The sequence below is a fragment of the Dromiciops gliroides genome, chromosome 4, assembly GCF_019393635.1.
Source record: "Dromiciops gliroides isolate mDroGli1 chromosome 4, mDroGli1.pri, whole genome shotgun sequence".
In the NCBI taxonomy this organism is placed as follows: domain Eukaryota; kingdom Metazoa; phylum Chordata; class Mammalia; order Microbiotheria; family Microbiotheriidae; genus Dromiciops; species Dromiciops gliroides.
Window position 1 is genome coordinate 319,028,387 of NC_057864.1, and position 23,183 is coordinate 319,051,569.

Here is a 23,183-nt window from a genome sequence, read left to right on the forward strand (position 1 = left end):
AAACGTGTTTTTAATGCTTAATGCTTTGGAACATAAATGTCAATATTTTCTTAAGCCAACTTCATCAAAGTAAGAAATAGTCCATGTACCATTGGGATTTAACCCACCACACTGTTTGGTTGGACTGGTCTCCTGCTGTGCACATAGAGCTATGCTGTACATTAAATAAAGGAGATTTTTTTTTCAAAGACAAGTTGACACAGTACTCTACTATATTAAAAGGAATATATTATGTTGGGATTCTCAGTGTATTTTGACCTTGGTTATACTCTAAATAAAGTCTGGTTCTCAGTTTGGGATACCAATCTCTTAAATCAGCAATGAAGAACATGGAGAAAATAATGAAAATCATGAAAATGCTTAAATGGATAATTCATTATAATAATCACACATTGCTTATCACCTTTAATTGTATAAAAGAGCCTCACATTAAGTTATCCCATTTTATCCCATAATATCCCAATAAGTAAGGTCTTCATAAATAATGAAGTTAAAATTACTTAGATTATAGAAGAAACATACAAAGCAAATAGTTTTGTCAGCCTTTGCTTCCAGAAGAGGAATACTTTCTTGGAAAAATGCATCTGTAATCTTAGAAAATTACAATTAGAATGTCCTTTCTTATATTTTGCCTAGGTACTATATCCTTTCATGCTTGTTTTATGGACATCACTACCACCAACTCTCATGCCGAGGATATTCCTCCTCCACACATCCCGGTTTCCATTAAGTCTCAATTCAAATCTCAAGTACTGAAAAAGACCTTTCCTGATCCTCCATATCCTTCAAATGCTATTACCTTCCCTCTAAAATTACTTCCCAGTTACATGGTAAATACCTTGAATGTATATAATTGTTTGCATAGCACCCCTCCACCCTAAAATGTGATCTCCTTAAGGGCAGGGATAGATAGATATTTGCTACTCAGTCTGACTAAATGGATGATACTGTCTATGGGGTTTTCTTGACAAAAATACTGGAATACTTTGCCATTTTCTTGTTCAGTGTGTCCCCATTTAACAGAGGAGGAACTGAAACAAATAGAAGTTAAATTACTTGCCCAGGGTTTCACAGCTATTAAGTGCCTGAGACTGGATTTGAACTCAAATCTTCCTGATTCCAGGCCCAGTGGTCTATCTATTGCATCACCTAGCTGCTAATTATACTGCCTGTCCAAGAATAACTGCTTGATGATTATGATGACAATAAAACAACCACCACCAACAATTCTGAAGACAAAATATATTATTCTTGGTTTTATACTCTTCATCATTTTCTCTGCATTATTTAATTATACATTGGTTATGGAAGGAGAGTAATGAATAACAGATGAACAAACCCAGTGCTGTAGTAGTATCAGGGAAATAATAAAGATTCAGAAGAAGGTCTCCAATCCTATGGATAAATGCTCTGCCGGCAATTTATGGAAAGATATGGGTAAGAATTATACAAGATGAGGAGATATGAAAGGGATGTAATGGACAATGATTAAGAGAGTATTTGACCCAACAAAATTATGGATCCTTCCAACTAATGAAATAATTTCTTCCCTGGCAGGGTAGTAATTCCAACTTCCTACATAAAGTCTCCTCACTGTTTTTCTTTTGTTTTTCCTCCTAATTGTTACAATTTAGCATTTGTTTCTTAATAACTTTGTCTATGTTGCAGAGAATACTTATACTAATTAAAAATTAATTAATCCACTAGAGTGTTCTTTGTATTAGTTTTACCTCCCTAGTTAAACTATAATACTGGAGGCCTGAGGATATATATCATTGAATATATCGACATCCAATGAATATTTAGTTTTAGCAAATATTTATTAATTCTCTACTATTTTCAAGGCACTGGGATAGGTTGTGGGGATATAAAGGAAGAAGGAAGGAAAGGAAAGGAAAAGGAACAGTTTCTGCCCTCAAAGTGCTTATAAACTATTAGGAGGATACAACATATGCACAGATATGTAAGTACAGTAATTTGGTGAAGAAGAGAGAATTAATGACTGCTGAACACCTGGGAACATCTCATGGAGAAGGTGCTATTTGAAGCACAAATATCATTGAAATGAATAGTAAATATCTTTTGCTTCTTAAATCTCAGGAAAAAGTTGTATTCTCAAGTTTACATTTTCAGCATTCTATATAAAAATTATGATAAGCTTTTAACCTTTTGTTATTATTTAGCTGTATCTTCCTACAAATGAGAGGTTGAAATGAATAAGAATCCTTTCCAAAAAATAAACTTGGAATAATCTGCAATTTGATAGAACTTAATGACCTCTAAGATCCTAGGAGTTGAGTCTTGGGAGTTATGGGGCACTGGGAGAATCAACACCGGAATAAATGAGAGTCAGGGAAACTTTAGCTAAAAATGGAGGAAATCAAGCTTTTTCAGATTGAAAAATAATTTAAAATTAATAGTAAAACAATGATAATAATAGCTAGCATTTATATAGCACTTTACAAATATCTCATTTGATCCTCACCACAACCCTAGAAGGAAGGTACTATTTTTTTTTGTTTTTTTTTTTGTGCAGTACAATGAGGGTTAAGTGGCTTGCCCAGGGTCACACAGCTAGTAAGCCTAGTAAGCCTCAAGTATCTGAGGCTGGATTTGAACTCAGGTCCTCCTGAATCCAGGGCCTATGCTCCTTCCACTGTGCCACCTAGCTGCCCCCTGGTGGGTACTATTATTATCCCTATTTTACAGATAAAGAAACTGAGGCAAATAATAGGTGGCTTACACAGGGTCACACAGCCAGTTAGGTGTCTGAGGTAGTATCTGAACGCAGATCTTCCTGAGTCCAAATCCACTGTGCTACCTAGAACCTCAGATTCTTTGATACATATTTTCAAATTTTGTATTTCAGGAGGAACTATTGTTAACATCATATTTTCTAATAAAAGAGCTATTTATACCAGGCAGAATATCAGTGTTTTAGAAACACTCATTCAATTAAATTAAATGTGTATTAAGGGCCTGCTTCTGCAAGACATCCAGGCTAAAATATAAAATACGCTGTCATTTTTCAAGTCATCTTATATTTTATTTCTCTGTTCTTCACTCTCCAGTAATACATTCCTTCTTGCTATTTCTAGTACGTGACAGTCTATCTCTTGACTCTTGTCTCTTGATGGTCACCCTTTCTGGAATGTTTTCTTTCTTTACCTTGACCTCCTGCTTCCTTCAAGACAGCTCAAATATAAACTTCTACCTTTCTTTGTTCCTCGGCTTTCCTAGTGCCTTCCCTCTAAGATTATTTCCATTTACTCATTATATATCTCATATATACATGGTCATTTGCAAGTTGCTTCCCCAATTAAAATATGAGCTCCTCAAGAGAAGGGACCATATATTGGCTTGTCTTTTTTTATCTTGGCCCTTAACATACTTCCTGGCACATAGTAAATGCTGTGCTAGATAAAAAGCATTTTGACTGAATGACAGATTCTGTACCTTTTCTAATACTCTACATATCTAATAAAGTAATTTTAAAAACCTCTCTTTCTCTGTGACATACATGCAAATATGCACACATGACCCAGTACATAATATAATTTGCAATGCAAGTAAAACAAAAACTCCACAATCTAATTTATATACATACATACATATATATATATATATATTTTTTTTTTCTTTCTTTCTTCCTTCTTTATAAAGGGAAAAAAATAAAGCCAAGCAGACCTCAATGATTGGAGAGAAGAAATAATCCCCCCCCAATTTTTTGCCATTTCCACATTTGTTCCAAAGCAGCATTTCAGGCAATCCAGTTCTAATGCTAAAGTATCGTGATGAAGCCATTGTTAGCCACTAACTTAATTCTCAACTCAGGGTTATTGCCTTATTTTAGCTTTGGGGAATTTATGGACTTTTCACATCTTTCTACTTTTCTCATGAGATTATTTAGCAGGAAACATAAGCCAGCTATAGCCCAACTTCAAGTTCATAGTGGCAATTTCCACTGTCATGATCCAGTTTTTATATTGAAACTGAGCCCCTAAAAATGACAAAGATGTATTCCACTGGCATTGTGTGTACCCTTCCAGGGCACTGGGACATAGATCTTAGTTTTATAGATTTACTCTGACCTTTGAAACCTGTTGCTGCAAACTACAGAAGGAAATATTCCTTCCAATTGTTAGGGGTCATGAAATTTTGGTAGTCAGTTTTGTAAATGCTTTATTAAACTACATCGTGAAAATAACCTAGGCTACTGTTTCCATAATATAATGAGTGAGCTGTATGCAGCACATAATTTTCTTTTTTCTTCACTTCTATCTAAGGAAAAATATCTAAACTGTACCAATTTGAGTATACTGACTATATGATAAAACTATATTTAGCAATATAGTAACATTTCATCTGTCATTATTATATAGCATTTGTGGGCATGCAAATGCTTATCTGGATAAAAATTTATTTACATACTGATAGTATATATTTAACACATTTATAACCAAAACATTTTAAGAAATTCTCAGCATATATACCTCAACAATTATTGATATTTGCATTTTTCTGTCTATGCGTATTTAAGATAATTTCTCCTTTTCTTAATGTCATTTAGGGAATTTTTATATTTGTATAATTAATATGATAAGAATATTATAACAAAAATGAGCATATTGGGACTTTTCTATATGAAAGTATTCTGAGTATGACAATGTTTTTTGTCCAGTAACTCAATGACATTTATTTTCTCCCAATATTTGCTTAGCAATTATAAGAAGATATAAAGAATTATGAAACTTAATCCTTGTCCCAGATAGACTTGTATATTACATTTATTTGCTGATATAAAACAAACTAAGCACATTTACAAAACAACAAATAAGTGGAAATTAATACAGTGTAAGTTAATAGTGGAAAATGAATTCACACTATTAATAACTAGCATTTATGTAGTACACTAAAGTTTGCAAAGTATTTTATAAATATCATCACATTTTATCCTAACAACCACACCGTCAGGTAGGTATTAAGCCCCCCCCCCCATTTTACATGTGGAGAAACTAAGACACACAGAGGTTAAATGACTTGTTGGGGGGGGCAACTAGGTGAAACAGTAGATAAAATGCTGACCCTGGATTCAGGGGTACTTGAGTTTAAAACCGACCTCAGACACTTGACACTTACTAGCTGTGTGACTCTGGGCAAGTCACTTAACTCTCATTAAATTGGGGGGGGGGGATGGAGAGGGAGAAAGACCTGTTCAGGATCACAGCTAAGTATCTAAGGCTGGATTTGAACTTACGCCTTCGTGACTCAAATCTAGCTCCACTCTGCCACTTAGCAGCCTATATAATTCCATATTTATATTCTAATAAACCATGAATTTGAGGTATATTATGATATGCATCAATGGAAAAAATACTCACATCAATGAAATAAAAGACACTTTTGAAAAACTGAAGCTATTCCATATTAGGCCATGTTTTCCACCTTTGATCTGTGAGACCACAATGATGAAAGGACCTATTAGAATCAAAACTTTGTTACTATTACCTTCTCTACTTTACAACTTTGTCCCTGCCCCCAATTTTTTCATATTTATTTCTTATACTCTTCTATAAATTGTCATTTGTGGTGTTCTTTCTAAGTCCAAGCCCAATACGTGTTCAGGCCAACTCAGCAATATTCCAGGGATATTTTACACCACATTATATTTTTGTGCATGGTGGTTTTTATAGACTATTTTTTAAAAATTTCAGTCTTATTATGCTTCAGAGTTAATTCAATTCTAATCCCATACCATTTTACAGTTTTCTTAGTAATCATATATACCTCATACAGAAGAAAGAAGGTAACCTGCAAAAATAAAATTGCTCAAGATAGTCTAAGTTTAAAAAGAATATGTATTAAATTAAAAAAGGCAACCCAAGCCTCTTCCTATATAGTCTCAGAATATCTGGATATATTAACCAAATTTTATATATATATATGCTTACGAGTCTCATTTTCTCAGTTGTATTCCCAATCAACTTCTAAGGGTTGTACCTACTCCAATACAATGCACTTAATCTGAAACAGTGTACTGATAATGCTTAATACCTTTTGACTAGCTGACCGTTTGTATATTAAAGAGTTATTGATCCAGATTTTCTCAGGAATAAATTGTATAGGAATAAATTAGGTGCTAATGAAAGTTACATTAACTTTCCCAAGTCACTTAGGTGCCAACAGCACATGGCAGTTGTAATTTACTAAATTACATCCTAGTAGCCATACGAAATTAATGCAGCTTCCTAAAGTGCCTAATTAATACCCAGGAGTCACTTAAGCAGTGGGAAAAACCTGGCTCATACAGAATCATTATTTATAAGGGAAATTCCCAACTTATGAATGGATTGTGTCCCAAAAGTTTATTGGTAAGTAGGTTGTTTGGAACGTTGAAAGCACCTACCCACAGAAAGGACATTCTCAAAGTAAAAATTATTTCTTGACTAGTCTATACAAGCTTGTTAAGCCCGAAATGTAGCTGAGATGCTGTACAATTACAGTGGGAAAAACCAAGAATAATGCCTTAATCATATTAGTTATCAAATTAAAATAAAAATGTTTGTTATAATTTTATTTATGTGGGATAATTTATTATATAAAATATTCTCCTTCCCAGAAAATACCATTTTTCTTTCTGTCTGAACTATTGTTCACTCTTCCCTTTTATTCCCATTACCTGCTTCCCATGTTTGAAACCTCTGTCCAGACCCTCTTGCCTCCCAGATGTGGGGCTCTAGCTGTGCTGTAATTTTATTTAACATGGTATATTGGATAAAGGGCTGAACTTAGATCTAGAAATATCTGGATTAAAAGTCTACCTCAGACACTCATTTAGTGTACAACCACTTTAAAAATACTTAAACGTTCAGAATCTTGGTTATTTTGTCTATAAAATGGGGATCATAGGTTTAGAGTTGGAAGGAGCTTCATAGACTATCTAGACCACCCCTACCTTTTCACAGATAATGCATATCTATAGTACCTGTCTCATCGGGTTATTAGGAAGCTTAAATGAGATAATACAAAATGCTTCACAAACATAAAAATAATATATATGTAAATCCTCTCACTACTCTCTCATCCTTTCCTGAATACCTCAAAAAAAGAATTAAGAGTTCAGAATTAGATGTCACCCTCTCCAATTGCCTCTAGGAGGAGAGGAAAATGTAATACTTAAATACTTGTCCCAGTTAAATCTCAATCTTTTTTTTTTGTCCTGTTCCTTCCCTCTCTCTTTGAAAGAAAGAAAGAACAGAAGGGAGCCAGGAGGGCTGGCTCAGCAAATGTACCAAATCAGTTTCCTGGCTAACCTAGATTGTATGCTTCATTGATAGCAGGGACTGTGTCTTATTTATACTTGTGTCCTTGTTAGGGACTTGGGTGTCCAGGGCATAAAAGGCTCTTAACAAATGTTTATTGAATGTAATTGAGGGGGTTCAGAGGAAACTAATGGGGATTTCATATGATACAGGTCACCCTGTCTAAAAGATAAACCAGGAAAGGGAAGACTCAAGAATAATGAGGAAAATGAGAAAAAATGTTTTCCCATCAGTCCCTTTTTGGGGGATGTGCAGCTTTGCATGATTCATGTGTGTTTGTATTTCTGCATTTACCTGTACAGACTTATTTTTTAGTTAAAGGAAAGATACAATATAGGCCCAATTTATGAATAATTGATAACTGACATAGAGATTTGAATTTATTGTAGGTATTAATATCTTTATTTTACAGCTAAGCCAACGGAGATGCTTGGAGGTTAAGTGAATTTCCAATGATAACAGGACTAAGGAATGTATGGGATTTGAACCCAGGCCTTCCATTCTAGCAGTGTGTACTCAATTGCTTCTAAGGGTATTAAGGCTGTCAGACATTGTAAGACATGCCACAAAGAGAAGAGAAACTACTTTAGTATCTGTAATGAATGCTCATAGTTAAATAATATACATTAAACCATTACTAAAATATCAAGTAGTAAAGTCAGTGATTTCATCATTTCCAAAGCCTTTCTCCTTCTGATAAATTTGGAATATTACTTTTTTTTCTTACTAGTGTCCAAACCTTCACTTCTCTTTTTAAAGAATTTTTTTAAAAATTCCAATTTGAATCACTTTTCCTTATCATATCAAAATATTTTCCGTTGAATGACTTCTATTCTATACAAACATACAGTAATTGGGAGACTATTTTCAAAGTCTAGTTACAGTGCAATAAAGTGGCCACAAAATATAATATTCATTAGATAAAATATTTTAAGACTTGAATTTTTACTATAATTTTATTCTTTTTGGGAAAAAAATAATTATTTCACATACCCTCTTCCTATTCCACTTAAAACTGCTTTGGCTAGAGGGAAGATTTTCAAGAGCTCATTGGCTTTTTTCCTTAACCCTCCCTCCCCACCTTCCCTATCACTGGAGAGGGCAATTCCATCCTCACCATCCCTCAGACTCACACTGTAGGTGCCATCATTGACTCCTTGCTATTTTTCACCCTCACCCCCATTCCCCTAGCTAATCTCTTGCCAAGGACTGTTGATTTCACCTTAGCAACATCTCTAGACTACTTCATCTTCTCTCCACTGCCACCGCTCTGGTGCAGGCCTTCATCAGCTCATGCCTGGACTACTGTTAACAGCCTGCTGGTAAGTGTTTCTGCCTCATGTCTCCCTTCCACCCTCCATCCCCCACTCAATAAACTCCAGTGGCTCTCAATTGCCCCCAGAATGACACTGGCCTCCCAGCTGTTCCACAAAGCAGATACTCTATATCTCTCAGCTCCAGGCCAGTTCTCTGACTGTCCCTCATGCCTGAAGACCCTCCTCATTGCTGCCTCCTGACTTTCCTGGCTTTCTTTAAGTTCCATCTAAAATCCTGTCTTCTACAGAAAGCCTTTTCTAACCCCTCTTAATTCTAGTGATTTCCCTCAATTAGCTATTTCCTATTTATCCCTTATATTACTTGTTTGTAAATAGTTGTTTGTTTTTTGTTTCCCCCTTAGACTATGAGCTCCTTGAGGGCAGGGACTGAAATCATATGTACATGAAAAATACAGGTTTGTTAAGCCTTCAATTCTTCAAAGAAGATACACACATATACACACATATATGTACATATAAACATATGTAAACTCATACCCATCCAGATATGTGCAGAGTTCTTTAAACATGCATGTTATAATGTTTCATGACAGGCTGTAGTCAAAACATTTCCATTTTTACGTGTCGACATGCCACAAGCCTAAATGGAGAAAGTATGTAAATAACTTGCAAACCTGGAATTATTAAAAACTTTCCTTTGGTAATCAATACCAAAAGAATGCAATTATAGCTAGATGAATTAGATAGGTAGCTAATATAAATTAATGATATTTAGGTGGGTAGAATGAGGACATTTTCTCCTCAATCAAAACCATAACATCTATCCACATTTTTCTGTCACAGGTTTATAAGATACTCCAGTAGCTTGTTTCCTGAGCCATGAAGCATTAAGTAATTTATGAACACCTTTCATTGCATGTTCAAATAATACTATTATCTCATTGTGCACCCTAGCATGGCACTTTACTTTGTTTGGTTCCCTAGCATTTTAAAACTACTGACCTGGCATGAAATAGAAGAAACACTTTATTAAAAAGCAATACAACCTTCAAGTAAATACTAGTCTGATCATCCATCCCAATGACATAAGAAATAATGCTGACAAAGACTCATCTTTGCAGTCAAATATAAATACGAGGGCTTGACAGCATCTTTTCCCAAATATCACACTGATAATGTACAATTAATGTTTATGTCTTTACTGATGGACAAAAAGAGTACTTTTTTTTTCGTTCAGTGATAAAATGTCTTCTTATGCCCTGACTCTTTAAAGTGTCCAATATATTTCTTGAAGCAGTCCTTAATCCCCATTCTAAATTTCTCTGGAAAGCTGATGACAGCTCTTATGCAGTGTATTTTGTCCATAAATTGCTGCATATCAGAAAAAACAGAATGAATTTTCTGTATAACTAGTATTTATATAGTGTGATAATACCTTGAAATGAAAGGCATCTTATTAAAATATATATTAATACTCAAAACCAAATTTTAAATCTGATTTTAAGAGCTATTAAAATTGTTAGCCAAGGACTAAGAAGTAAGTGATTTTACCAACTTTCTGATGCCTGAGACGGAAGCAACAAAATAGGGGAAGATGATTATGGTTCAGTGTGGAACAGAAACATCAAATACAACACAAGACCTCCCAGGAAACATGAAAAAACTCAATGTGTCAACATACCCAAAGGGGAATTGCCTAATTCCTTTCCTCATGGTGTACAGTGGTGATGTCAAATTCAAACACAACTAGATCTCTCTTGCCACATATTAACTTAGAAAACCACAAATTAGCATTATATGTGTTGTAATGATTTTATTAATTTTGCTAAACATGTCCCAATTATACTTTCATCTGATTTGGGCAGCAGTCAAGAATTTCATGGGTTGTTTCTGACTCCTCATGGTAAATATGGCACCTTTGGTGTAGAGGTAAGACCATGAAGAATCAAAAGAGAGGGTTCTCCTGTTGTCCCTACTATTGATTAAACATGGTACCTTAGGCAAGTCATTCAACATGTCTTTAAGTTTTCACATCTATAAAATGGTGATAAATTTTTTCCTCATTCTATCTCACATACTTATTTTCAGGATCAAATAAAAATCAAGGACATGCAACTATGCAAAAACAAAAATCTTCATACATAAGATATTTTGTGGGATAGTAGAATATTGGAAAATGTAAACAGACTTTAAATGACATTCAAGAAAAGAACATCTTTGGTTCCTGTCCTAAATCCATTCCTTTCTCTGAATCCACACCAAGTCAGTCATCCTCTTTATAATTCAGGTACAACCATGATAAAAGTGTAAGTCAGCAGAATATTCCGTGTATTAATGTCTATACAGATAGGGAAATATTCATATGAAACCACATACATCAAGAAGTGTTTTATATTTTCTCATCACTTAGGGTTATAAGGGCTAAAATGAAAATCAGGAAGAATGCTGAATGGCTATCAGATTTTAGAAACTTGTGGCAACACAGAGACTTACCCTTAAACTCAATTACACTCTATAAAAAGGTTTAAGGTTTAAAAAATTACACCTATAAAAAGGTTTAAGGAAGTTCATTAACTTAATCCAATTTCTAAATGAGCTGGTATTTTTCTTACTTAGCAATGTGTCATTTAAGATCCATGTGTGTTGTTTGTTATTCACTTTTAAATTGAAATTTAAATATTTCTTTATAATCTAACACTTTTTGCATCAAAACGATATCCTAATTCAGTCCCACAGAGATATGATGTACATTCAAACATCTGTTGAGGTGTGGAGGCATGCTGCTTTATTGAATTATTGGTTCTACTGAATTTGTTTTTCAGCTTTAATGAAGGAAACTTTATTTGTTAAATGTTTGGAACATTTAATGTTGTTCCTATCAGTTACAGCAATTTTAAAAACAAAATACACTCCTGAATGCTCACCATATCTCAGCACATGGGGAGAAAATTTCACATTGTTAATTATAGTATTTCCTTCCAACTCTCAATCCCTGATTCTTTCCCTTAGAACATACTGAAAGAGCTTTCTCTTATGCTAGTATGTTTTAAAGTTGTGTATGAATCTAATATAAGTATGAATTTAATTTAACACCATAGTTGCAATCAAAATACTTTCTTCAGAACATGGATAAACATTTGTTTGAAGAAGCCTTTAATATGGTGTAATTATTTTCTTTTTCGAACTTACATTTTTATATCCAAACTTTAGACATCCTTGTCTGTCTCTAACTTACTTAATATGCTCTGCTTCAACCTAATGTGTTGTCATGGGTGGGTCCAAACTCATGGTGGTAGTTAGAAAAGCAGCAGCAGCAGCAGCAGCAAAAAAAAAAAAAAAAATATTTAGAGCTGGCAAAGTGAATAGATGAAAGTGGCCCCAGTGCTCTCACTTTTGTTGGAAAGTATTTCTTTGGTCTTCAGTTAAGTCACCGCATGACAAAGCTGCCTGTGATAAAAGGTTATTGAGTACCACTGTATTATGCCATTAGTACCTCTTGCTCTGGATCAATGCCGGAGAAATTCCCCACTGTGTTTACTAGCTCCAGCATACTGAAACAGTTTCAAATAAATCAGTGATTTTACACTTGCAACAACCTACAGAGAAACCACTTTTACTTCCTCTCAGATAGAATTTTCCTTTCCGGCTCATAAATATAGCACAGTCTGCTTACAAGGTTCTGTAAACTGTGGGTAGATAGGCAAGCATCCCATGGAACCACATGGGAATTTGAGCAGTTGCTAGTGCAGGGGAAGGCAGGCCAGTCAAGCATCGCTGCAGTGCTCCATTACCACGCTTTTGCGATTGTTTTTTTGCGGTTGAAGAGCTCTTGTTGTACCTGCTGCTCTGGGGCTAACCTGGCAGACAATTCTAGTTTGAATATATCTGTAAAAGAAGTAGGGGAACTAAGAAATAAACTGAGACAAAGAGGGAGCTGGTAACATTTATAAAGTATAACTTACCAACTACTTTTGCCTTATAATCAATCCAAATCCTTGGAATGTTTTGCAAATTCACTCACAGTGTACAAATTGAAACATACCAGTAAAAGAATACTGCTCCAAAGAAAGTAACAAGTAAAGATTCAGCAGATTCGTGAATGACTACATAATCACTCTTACTCACATTTTAGTTGGCCAGGTTTTTGAATTAGTATTCATTGGAATTCGTGCTTGTGCATTTTGGGTTCTGACTTTAGGTTATCAGAAATTTGCTAACGACCTCCAAACAGGAATTATAATCTCCTCAAATAGAAATATGACCAGAAAAAAATACTGAGATCTGATGGGTTTCTTCATACACTGACAAAATGTGTAAGAGAAGAAAAGCTCAGTAAAGTGAATGGTTGTTTGAGTGGGTGGGGGGAGTGGAGGAAGCTTAGGAAAAAGAAACATAGCAAGTAGGTGACATAGAGAAAACAGATGTGGAGACTTGTCTGTCATATTTCTATGGTTAGGGTCTGCTCCTAAATTCATCTATGTGAAATCCCCTGTTTATTTCTCTGACAATCAGACAAAACATATTGTCATCCGAATGTCCCATTTTTTTTTTAGCCAAACTGTTGACATAAGTATCAAACATCTTTGAACTGATGTTGAATTGTGTAACAAGTGACAATATCAACTCCCAAGGCAGCTACAATGCTTGCTTCATGAATGAGTTTTGACAGGTCAGACATGAACCTGATTCTTACAAATGTGCAACAGCAGTAAACTAGCCTTTCAAATAGTGGAGAAAAGCTTTTTGTTCCGCACTGCGATGCATTTTCTTTCACTAAAAAAAAATGGTTCTATATTAATTATTTTTCTTTTGTCTTGTCATTGTTGGGATTCAGCTCTTGTGCCATATTTTTCAAAAGAGAACCATTTGCCACCTGCTTCTGGATTAAAACTCTGGCCCGCAGCAGGTATTGCTGTTTGTAAATGACTCCCAAAGGCAACAAGACATCGTTTTCCCAGGTGGGCTACTCATTTACTTTCTATTTTCTTTCTCCCACTATTCATCTACAGTGACAAGTGTCAATTATGGACACAAGATTTATGGGAAAGGAAAGATAAAGCACAATTTACAAATCATTTCCTGTGGAAGCAGACAGGTGTAATGACAGAGACTGCTTGCTGTAATTGAATTTCTTGCTGCTCTCTACTCAGTCACAAGAAGATGTCAACTTCAAGGATGTTAGTCATGGAAAAAATCTTAATACATGCCGATTCTGACTGTGCAGATGACAATGCCATCCAAGTTTAACTTGTCTACAAATGAGAACAATATTTGCTGTGGTGAAATACGAAGCCAAATGCACAAAATCATGGCTTCCAAACAGTACAGCTTTATCAAGCTGGCTAAGGAATCCCCTCATAGATTTTAAACTCATAACAAAGAATTGTTTTCCACGTGGCTGACAAAAACCTGAAAATGCAAACTCTCTACACAAGAATCCTTGGAGCAGATATTACCATTCCTCCAATATCCTTATCCCCCTTACTTCCAAACAAAAGTAAAAGTTACCTCATGGCAATATATTTTATCCAAACTATGCAAGTTGATAACAATGGCAGATAAACCAAATGTTTTTATTGTTTTAGTACTCCTAGCATGATTTTAATGTATTTCTGTATTTTTAATAAATTTGAATTATTATCATCTAATGGTTTATACTTGCATCACTATTTTATATTAATTATGTAACCTCACACTCAAAGTTGAATAGCCATTATATATTTTTAGATAAAAATTTGGATTATATAAAATACATATTTCGACAAAAATATACTTCCTAAGAAAAAAGATTTCATAACAAAGCCTTACATGTAGCACAGTTTGAGAAGAGCACTTATTATGGAATAATTCTCTATTTACATGTAGTTTTAAATGAAAAAACAAAACCAAAATGATTCATTTAGCTTTCTTTTATATGTTCAAAATAAGCATAGCAAAATATAGTAGTTGAAAGAAACCGAACTAATAAATTGTAAATTTAATTAAGTATTTGTCCAGAAAACACACCATCAAGATATATGTATGAACTACATTTTTCCCTGGTTGTTTTAAAGAATTAAATAAAACACTGCTTGGCAAAAAGTATTTGGTTTAGGTTTATGGTACTAAATGTGCTTATGGATTGACTTAATGTATATAACAAAAAAGAAAAACATAGATCAGATGACAGTCATGAAATGAGACTTAAACAAGTAACATATTATAACCAAAAACATACAATTTTTGTACATGTTTTCACACTTCAGTCTAAGGATATATTGTTATAACAGAAGATAAAGTATTAGTAGCCTATTCTATCTCCTCAAATTTTAATTTTTTTAATAGCCATAATTAAGAGAGTGGTGATATACATTTAGAAAATGTCAACTGTACGAAGATTGAGTCCATAGATTTCCTAGTTTATTCCAGGATTGTTGAGTGTAACGACATGTTGACAGATTTTAGTTTCACATTTTTAATGCACAACATATGAAGCATCTCTGTGACTTTAAGTAATATAAATATTGAACAAATGATGATAAACCTAGCTATTGCTTCATTTTTATAAAGATTTCTAGGGCTCTGCAATTCATGAATTCAAGTAACTTTTCCTATATCATTCAAATAATATTGGGAATTCCCCAACCAACGGCAATATAGCACACATGAAGAAAAATGGTTTTTGTTCATCTAAATCTTATTCAGTTCACTATTAGTATACATCCAGAAACTACTAGATGTACAATTGAAAGCTGTTTTTGCTGTTTTTATATTTTGAGCTGCCCAAATCTCAAAATCTGCTGAGAGAAGGGTTTGTCTTAAGAAACTCAATTATGCTATACTCAAAGAAAGACTATAGTCTTCTCAGTTACAATGTGTATGTCCTAATTTTATTTTTCTAATATTACATATCTTCCCTTTTGTGCAAATGACAATGTTAGGAATTTGGAACCATGGCACATTTTATTTCTAAAACATTTGAAATAAAAACTACCCCTCTTACAAAAACACTAAATATATGCTTATTTCATCAAATAACTGTAACAATATTTTGGTTGTTAAATAGCTTCTTGAATTTAATTTTTAAAATTCCAATTCTTTATTAATTACAATTTATAGCCACTTAGCTTTAAAACTTTGCAACATACACACAGTTACAAATAAAGCAATTTGAATGTTAAATTAGTTGCAGTAATTCCTAATTACTAGGGTATAAAGAACACTAGATATGTTATATGTATGTATATGCATAATTGAGCATCAAAACTTTCATTCTTTTGTTTGAATATCCTTTGCTAACATGTCTTATTTTAAAACTATTCCTCAAAGTATTTATAGTGTTCTTCCCTGTATAACAATTCCTGTTAAACAGGTTTAAATTTTTTTCTTTTCTAAATTCTCATATTTACCAATGATTTCTATTTTAAAATATATAAAATAAAAATCCTATAATCACATATGCATTTAAAAATGAAACAAAAGCACCTCATCTGTACTAAACACAACTTCTGACCACATAAATAAGAAATGTATCAATCATTTTCCTGGCTTCCTAATGACTCCAGACTGCTCAGCTGTACCCCTTCACATTGGTCATAATTGTCACAAGTCATGTCAGTGTGTTTCCGAACTTCACACAGCAATATGTTTTTCCCCCACAAAAGGAAAAGGAAAGGCTGAAAATAGTCCTAGACCTTAGCAGGAGGCAGGGTATTACATAGCAAGGCCACTAAGCTAAAATTTTGCATACCTGAATTTGAATCCTTGTCCTCTTTGTATTTTTCTGGGTTACTTAGAAAAAAATCTCATGATACAGTATCAGAAGGACTCTTGGAGATTACCTAGTCCAATTTTTTCATTTTACAGATAAGCATACAGAGACATTTAACTTGTCTAGGCCTCAGTCTTTATCTGTAAAATGGAAGAAGTTGCACTAGATGACCCGTAAGACTCCTTTATTCTCACAGTCTGAGGGAGTTACAATCTAACGAGACCCATTGGAGCCTTATACCGACATATTCTATTAAAGCAAAGAAACAAGCTCCCCCAGTATAAAGGGTAAGTATTTTATTGTACTTCTTTTTGTAGTATATAAATCCTAACATCTAGTTACAAAATAATTGCCTTGAAATACAAAGACTGATATGCATTAAGTTGATATGAAATTAAGCTAAGATAGCTTCCCCTTCCTCTTTCCCCAAGAAGTAATCCATATTTGGAAAAAATTCAGTTCAGAACAATGTGTATGTGAAATGTCCCTCAGCTACTACAAGTCTTTGCTGCACTAAATGCATTGCATGGAAAATGGTTTGCTGGTAAAATGATTACAACTGCATATGTACCTCTTCCAACTTACTGTAAAGCTCTTTTCTGATTGCATGAAAGCAACACAAGTGGATCTCGTTCATCAAGGAAAGAGGATTTAATTATTTATGTAGGTAGTGTTTTTTGAATGAATGAATGAAAAATAAAAACATTTATTAAGCACTTATTATGTGTCATTTTCATTTTACTAAATGCCAGTGTTTAAGATGAGCAATCACGAACATTAAAGGAGCCCTCTTTGTTTTACATGGTCAGAAAAAGTCCTCAATTCCACCTCTTTAGAATAGAGTTTTGGCTTGATAGGTATGCCCAAATGGGCATCTGTCTTTGTTTCTCCTATTACGGTATGTCAATCAATGGTGGGTCATGACGTTCCACTCCAAACGTGGCTGCAGTTCAGTAGTGAGGTTCAGAGCCAGGCAAGTCCTTTGATGTATGAAAGGGGCTATTCAAATGTCAGCCACTGTTGGTTATTTAAATTCTAAGGTATTTGCTGCCCATGGAGGATATGCATGTATGTATGTATGCATGGGTTACCTAAATGCAGGTGTGAGAGGGACTAATATGTACGATCTGGTGTCTGAAAACTGGTCTAAAAAATAAAAGCTTGCTCATGTACCACCTTTTTAGCAGTAGTACTTAGTGAACCATAGGGCAGCTGCTTACAACAAACAGGAATTGAATGATATGGGCGTTATGTTCTGACTCTCCTGTACCTAAGGTATCAGACACAAATTTAGGCTAACTGTCTTTTAATGACTACTAAGATCCCTGTTTCGGTATTCAGCTCCAAATGGACATTTATTGTTATTGTTGTCGTTGTTCAGTCATTCAGTCATGTCCAACTCTTTGTGACCCTGGGAACCATACTGTCTAAGAGATTTTCTTGGCAAAGATACTGGAGTCATTTGCCATATCCTTCTCCAGTCGCTTAAGGCAAACAGACATTTAGTGACTTACTCAGGGTAACACAGCTAGGAAGTATCTAAGGCTGGATTCTAATTCAGGTCTTCCTGATTCCAGGCCTTGCACTCTATCCACTGAGCCACCTAGCTGCCCCTCCAAATACACATGGAAGTATATTAATGAAAAAGAAGACTAGAGATATCCCTCAGTGATGCAAAATAAAATAAACCACCTTCAGGTGCCACCTTTGAGAACATTGATATTTTATACATTGATCATAAATGACAGTGAAGGGGGACATTTCTGGAGGCTGTGTTAGGGTAAAACTGGCTTTCAGAACTAGGGGAACAGATTGCCTTCAATGGTAGACAGGTGTCTTTTGGGAATCTGTAACTTTTAGCAGGTGTTTGCTCTAACTAGGAAGGTAGTATTGGGATCCCTACATACTGTTCAGTATAAGCTTCCCTCCTCCCTCCCTTGAGTATTCTCTGTGTCCTTAGCCATCTACTGAAAAGGATTATTATATGTGGAAAGTCAACTGTTAACTATTATAGGATTAGTGTGCCTGCTTGGATTGGGAAAATGTTGTCAGGCAGCATATCATATCCTGAATGAAATTATTACCTAGATCAGGAGTTCTTAACCTAGGGTTCTGTGAACTTTAAAAAAAATGATAACTATTTGGGCACAGTGTATATCAGATCACTGTATTTCACTCCTTTGTAAACCTCTGTGTTTTATTTTATCAGTTAGAAACATTATAAGGGTTCCAAGGACTTCACCAGCCTGCCAAAGGGGTCCATCACAAAAATGTTAAGGAGTCCTGACCTAGATAATTATGTATCTAAATTAAGGTTTGACTTTTAACCAAAGATCCCAAAATAATTCCATCTTCAATCACTTTAAAGACAGCTTTACTGATAATACTGCATAACAGTTGTAGTCTGCCACAACTGTCACTTTCCTGATAATGATCCCATAGGTCAGTAATCTGGATGGCTAAAAAAAGAGCTATGAAGGGCCACTACCTTTGAAATTCTCTTTTCGTTACTGCCAAAGAGATGGACCTTTGGCCATTGTATAAAGCACTTTTGTGAGGCTTTCAATTGAATGTACTGGCTAAAGGAGAGTACCTAATTAATTATTCATAGTATATTATTTTTATTACTATGGACATCGAGCCCAGAGACTAGTAATGATCGTCTGCATTTTATGAATTGGAAAGCTGATATTTTATTGTACTCTGCTCTGAGTTGTTTTTATTTTTTTTCCTACAGAAAGAGAGTTTTGGAGAGAGCATACATTTTGTTCTGTTCATGGATTTAATATCTATTTTGCTGATAGTCTTTTACCACACATTCTGGTGGAAGCTGTCTAAAAAGTAATAAGTGAATTTCTCTGTGTTGAATAATGTAAGTTATCAGAAGCAATAAAAAATAAACCTGCCCCTGCTCTTTTTATATTTCAAATACCTTATTCAATAAATCTTTTCAAATTACCTAAATTCTTCACCCGTGGAATATATGGTAAGTTCAAATTAAAAGTTTTTCTTAGAGCTTTCAAAATTTCATTTAAAGAAATAAATGACTTTATTCCTAAGTTGGTAAAAAGCACCCCCAGGGAATGGTGACATTCAACAGTTTACAATATTTCACTTGAAGCAGATCTGACTAAAGTTATTAGCATAACCTCAGATGGTTAGCATTATCTATTTTTACAGCCTACTTTAAAAAGCTCATCCACCCCTTTTTTCAAAACTTTGACTTCTTTTACAGATGTTTACAGTTTTGGCTTATAGTCCTTGTACAAGTCCCAATAAAAATCTCTGCTCGAAAATGTTTCAAAACATTTAAAGAGACTTTCAGGGATCAGCTTGAAAGAACGGCCACCAAAAAGGTTTTATCTCTTTTTCTCTTCCACCCTTACTTGGCTGGTGACATCCGATTTCACTATAGTTTTCCTACCCCTGGAACAAATGAGAACACAGAGCTCTGCTGCTCTCAGGAAGCAAGCAGAACTATTTTCATCATACTACGTGAGGCCCCTCTTATGAAGGCTGTGCCAAGGAGTGTAGACATCCTTTCTACTTGTGGGCTGCTTATCATTCAATCAATAAACATCTATTAAGCACTTATTATGGACCAGGCACGAGGGACACAGAGATAAAAATGAAACATTCATGGCTTTGAGAGACTTTCTATTTTATCATGGGAGACAACATGCATATGTAATATATAAAAATGAATTCAAAATAAAGGCTTCATGTAAAAACATGAACATTGGAGACTGAGCTGAGTTTTGAAGAAAGGGATTCTACAACTCAGTGATGAGGAAAGCATGCATTTCAAAAATTAAGCTGGATAGTCTATTCTTAAAAGGTAGCATATTTCATCTTGCAAAAAGGGCTAGTGAAAAGACTCAGGGATAAAACAAGTAATTTTATTTGTGAGGAAAAGCAAGAAAGTCAGTTTGACTGGGCCATTATAGAGGAAGGAGAGTAACATAGTCTAGAAAGGTAAGTTTTAAAGCCAAGTAAATGTCTTTTAAAGTCAAGCAGAGGGAGCAGCTAGATGGCGCAGTGGATAAAGCACCGGCCCTGGATTCAGGAGGACCTGAGTTCAAATCCAACCTCAGACACTTGACACTAGCTGTGTGACCCTGGGCAAGTCACTTAATCCCCATTGCCTGCCCCCCCCCCCAAAGAAGCTAAGCAGAGGAGTTCAGATTTCATCTTAGAGACAATTGGGGTCCATTGAAGTTTACTGAATGGGGGCGGGGGTGAGAGGGATAGCATAGTTAGACTTGCACCTAAGTATAATAACTTTAGCAGTTGTGTGGAGGTTGGTAGGGAGAAAGCGGGAAATAATTAGGAGACTACTATAATAATATGCGTGAAAGGTGATTGAGACTTAAAACTAAGGTGGTAGCTCTGTGACTAATAAGGAGGGGGTGCATGCGAGATATGTGATGGTAGCAAAAACAGCAAGACTTGGCAAATGATAGCATGGGTGCCCTTGAAACAAAGATGTAAGCTGGAAAGAGGGATGAATTTTAGGGAAAGAAAATGAATCATGCTTTGTTCATGCTGGATGTGAGGTGTGTCCAGGTCATTCACTTTGAAATGTTTGATAGGCAGGAAGTGATGTAGTACTGGGGCTCAGGTGAGAGACTGAGGCTAAAGCTAGGAGTTATCTGTATAATTAAAATGATAGAACTGATGAATCATTATGCTAGAGAGTTGAGCGAAGAGTGAGAAGAAAACCAAAGACAGAAGGGAATACCTATAGTTATTGATATGGATGACACGCCAGCAAAACAAGCTGAAAAGGGGCAGTCAGGCAGGTAGGAGAACCTGGAAACAACAGTGTTAAAAAAAACTCAGTTGGGAAAAGCAGAAGATGCTCAACAGTGTCAATTACTGCAGAGAGTTCAAGAAAGATGAGGACTGAGAAAATAACATCAGATTTCACCACAGTAAGAGATCATTGGAGACTTCTGTGAGAGCAGTTTCAATTGAGTAATGAAATTGAAATCTAAATTGTAAAGATTTGGGAGATGAGAGGAAATGGAGGCAACAAACATAGGTAGCCTTTACAAGGACTTGGAGAAAGGGATGAAAGATATTGGATAACTTGTGGAGATGGTATGGTCTACTGAAGTTTTCATTGAAAATGTTCAAGATGCAATTTTTTTAAAAAGTTGCTTAATAATCATATAAGTAGGGAAAATAAAATGTTTCCACCTATTCTTTTTTAGAAACAAAGGAGGAAAACATTTCTACTGACTCAACAACAATATTTTTAAGGATTTGAGAGGATTTCCAGATGTGTTATTTCAATGTGGGCAATTTCCAGTGTGGAAGCTCCTTCCAGTGACAGATTTTAACTTGTGTTGTAGTTTTAGAAAGTTGGCTGCACAGTTCAAGAGGAGAGGATTAAAAGCCCTAGAGGATTAATCATACAATTTGTTAAGATGTTCTGTTTCCATTTTCGTTTTCTCTTAAGAAAGTTTTCAAATAACTATCACATCTTTTTTATATCATTTTAATATGTTTTTGAAGGAAAAAACCTTACTATTAATTGGAATAATGACGCCCTGGATATATGTTTCTTTTTAATTTTTTTTTTTATGTCTTTCTTGTGTGTGTGTTCAGGGTAAGCAACTGTGAGAAGACATAGCTGCCCATCAGGACATGCTGTCAGTAATGAAATACAATGTCCTTTAAAAAAAACCAACAACATGGGGGCAGCTAGGTGGCACAGTGGATAAAGCACCGGCCCTGGATTCAGTAGTACCTGAGTTTAAATCCTGCCTCAGACACTTGACACTTACTGACTGTGTGATCCTGGGCAAGTCACTTAACCCCCCATAGCCCCGCCAAAAAAAACAAAAACAAAAAAAACCCAGGAAGTTAAACTTATGGCCCACACCTCATATGTGTTACACCGGGAAGTACTTTAATCTCGGTCTTCCTGACTTCAAAGCAGGCCCCTCTATTTGTGCATCCAACATGACACACAGCTACTTATGATCACATGTTAAGTCAGAAAGATCAGCATGAGATTTCATAGTTGTTTTTTGTTTGTTTGTTCTGTGGGGCAATGAGAGTTAAGTGACTTGCCCAGGGTCACATAGCTAGTAAGTGTCAAAAGTGTCTGAGGCTGGATTTGAACTCAGGTCCTCCAGAATCTAGGGTCGATGCTTTATCCACTGCACCACCTAGCTGCCCCATAGTTTTGCTTTAATACAACTATTCTATATCCATAGAATGTTAAAGTTAGAGCTGAAAAGGCCCTTAATAATCACCTGCACTAACACTTTCATTTTACAGGTGAGGAAACTGACATCTTCATAAGTTAAGTGACTTGCTGAGGTTAGGTATATTGTGAGTAGCAGATCCGGGATTTGAACCCAGTTTCTCTATCAAGTCAGCGTCCCTTCCACTACACCAGGCAGCTTCTCTTTCGCTTGAATTAAATTGAATAGGGATTCATGGGAGATTTTTACTTTTTAAATGTTTTAACCGCAGGTAGGTGAACTATGGTTCAGTTAAAATAAGCACTGATATAGAATCTTTGAAGTATAAAAAAGTAAGTTAAAGACCACTCTTTTTGTTCCCATGAATGGCCAGAGGAACCCCACCTATCTCCTATAAGCCACCTTTCCCCATGAATTTCTCCCCTTGCTTTTCTTTGATTGAATTGTCAAGCATTTTATCTGTAGAAACCTCTCCTCAGTAACCCGACTACCACTTAATATGCCTCTCACATGCTGTAAGACATAAATGTCGGGGGAATGTATGGTAGAAAGATTGTTTTGCATCTGCCCTTAAAGTAAGCCCTCAGTGCATTCAGGGGGAGAGGACATTACTGAG

At 35.2% G+C, this 23,183-nt stretch overlaps 1 protein-coding gene across 7 annotated transcripts in view; it reads right to left on the reverse strand.

Moving 5' to 3' along the window:
• EPHA7 (EPH receptor A7) overlaps nucleotides 1–23,183 on the reverse strand; it is a 219,322-nt gene that overhangs the window by 54,490 nt on the left and 141,649 nt on the right. The window lies entirely within an intron of this gene.